General features: G+C 34.0%; 1 protein-coding gene across 1 annotated transcript in view; it reads right to left on the reverse strand.

The window, feature by feature from the left end:
* Window positions 1–1,926, reverse strand: part of acsl2 (acyl-CoA synthetase long chain family member 2) — a 62,887-nt gene extending 60,961 nt beyond the window's left edge. The window contains exon 1 of the mRNA XM_065247672.2: window positions 1,770–1,926. The gene's annotated coding sequence lies outside the window, so the exon portion shown is untranslated. The remainder of the gene's footprint in view (window positions 1–1,769) is intronic.
* Between the last annotated feature and the right edge of the window lie 669 nt (window positions 1,927–2,595).

Raw genomic sequence — 2,595 nt, forward strand, 5'->3', positions numbered from 1 at the left:
CCGCCATGTTTTTACGGTAGCCCTAAACGGACAAACTGCGTTTTGGCACTACTGACACGTTTACATGATGTTTGTCCTGTGGTAGCTACCGTAGCTTCTCTGTGTGTTTCGGTGAACTGAGCTGTTGGTTGCAATTCACAATCTCACTGCTAGATGCAGCTGAAATCTACACACTGCACCTTTAAAAGTTTGCATTTTCAGGACTTTTTGTAGCTTTGGGGTCCTGAAAATGCAAACTTTTAGGCAAAATTATGTTTTGAAATGATAAGGAGAGGAGTGAATGACACTTAAGGTAGATAATATGATGATGAGGTCCAATGAATAAGTCACTGAATAAGAGAGACAGGAATTTGCCCAATAGTTAATAAACGAGAAGGACGACGAATGAGAAAATCTTCTCTGGCTGTGATTCCCAAATGAAGCATGAAGAACACAAAATGGTTTGGAAAGGGGGAAATGGGATTGGTGAGGGAAAGAGATGCATCATACTGGGAAAAATTAACTGTATGAGAGCCTGATTTAACCCTTATTTCTGAAATAGTAAATTGGCAGGCAGGTACCAACTGGGTTATGATGTCTTTACATATGTTGCAATATTTTACTTTCACTATTGTGAAATATCATAAATGTATCCTGAAAGAATGTTTGCATCATGAGTCATCCTACAGTTTGCATCAGGGCAATCTGTCAACCAGACCCAAAGTATGAATCATTTTTAATCTTCCTTATCAATGTCAAACTTCCTACAATGCAAACTGTGTGTGTAAATTGGGCAAACCAGCACTACCTTATTTAGCATGACTAGACATGCCATCACAGCAGTGTTGTTTTGGTTTACAACCTGTCAGGAAAAACAGGACCTTCTTCCTAAACTAATGAATCAGTTTTGAACAGTTTTGCTGGCCACACTGGATATGTGAAAATAATTTTTAATAATTAATTATGTGAAAATTATTTATAAAACCAAATCAGATATAAACAAATAATTATATATATAAAATAAATCAGTTAATTCAGTGACTGACAGTAAACATTTAAATGATACCAAAGCCCATCATATCAAAAGGCATCTCCAAAAAAATGATAGTACATCTCTAAACTAACTTCATTTTTGTGTAGTCACTGATGTTTACACAGATGTCCTGGCAGGGTAACAACCACACGTGTAGTTCATCACATTAATGCTGCACGTGTTCAAACCCCAAGTGTCTAATACTTTGTTAAACTATGCATGTATTGACTTAAATTTCATTTCTGTAAAAGAGAGCTATGCAGTTTTTTGTTCAAAATAAACAGCAGTTGTTATGCCATTTTCGCGCATTTGTATTGCGGTTTCTGTCTGCATAACTATGGTGCAAGATTTGCTTTAATAATTTACCGCTGATTTTAATGATAAAATAACACTTTAACAATGTCTTAAGTTTATAGTTTGTAGGATGAACTGTCTAAAGTGTTTATAAACTCATTTAAGTCGCGCGTTTTAAAACGCGTCTATGTTTTTTACACTTTTAAAAACGTCCACGTGTCAGACGTTAAAGCACATCTATAAATGATACGCGCATGTTTTCATCATATATATGAAGCTCTTATCAAAAACAATGTGAAAACAGATATACACGTTGTATCACAGAGATCAACACGACGAGGGAATGAATGAATGAATGAGTTTGAAGTTTTTCCAGAAACTACGTTTCTTTTCTTCACATTTTGTACCAGTTGCCAAAGTTGTGTGCACGTGGTTAGTACAAGTTTTAGGAAAATGCTCTTACCTGTATTATCCCGATCACCCGTCCTCCAAAAGTGTATTTGTCCTCCTCAGACTGAGCAACTAAACACAAAACCCCCTCGGACCCCAGTACCAATGTGTTTGCCCCCATTCACACAAACACCGCCCTCATCCGTCTAACGTCACCTGCTCCAAACTAAACTGAAGGGTGTTTAGGGATTCCCAATGCCAACATTACCCATCCCTAAACGTGATTGAACAACTTTGGTTTGCATGAATCATTACAATCGTCATTTCATAGACATATATTGTGTAAATGTGTGTAACTGATATCATTAAATGGACACTGCACTAAAAAAAATGATTCATTCAATTTAATAAATTTTTTCAAGGTAAGTGGTTGCAATCAATTTATTAAAGCTACATTTAAACAAAAGTTTTTTATTTTATTTTACTTTACTAATCTTTGTTTAAATCTAGCTTAAACAAATTGATTGCAACCACTTACCTTAAAAAATTGAGTAAATTGAAAGAATCATTTTTTACAGTGTGACCGTAGTCACATTTTTTTTAAAAGTGTTTTCCTGAAAGAATTGGAAAATTACTAAGAAAACTATAAGGACAATAAGGATTTTATCTACATTTGATCTCTTCATCTGATCATGTTCAGGTTATTGCAACAATTTTAAAAAATAAATTTTTGCATGTTTATTTAGGATAAATACATAAACACTTTTTTACAGTCAAATGTTGTATGTATATATATATATATATATATACTCCCTTTGTAAGACTGTATGAATGAATTTGCTACATCTTTATTTCTGAATCTTTTGTAATGAAGTATTAATGTCACTTGAAAAATCCTG

The sequence above is a fragment of the Paramisgurnus dabryanus genome, chromosome 11, assembly GCF_030506205.2.
Source record: "Paramisgurnus dabryanus chromosome 11, PD_genome_1.1, whole genome shotgun sequence".
NCBI lineage: Eukaryota > Metazoa > Chordata > Actinopteri > Cypriniformes > Cobitidae > Paramisgurnus > Paramisgurnus dabryanus.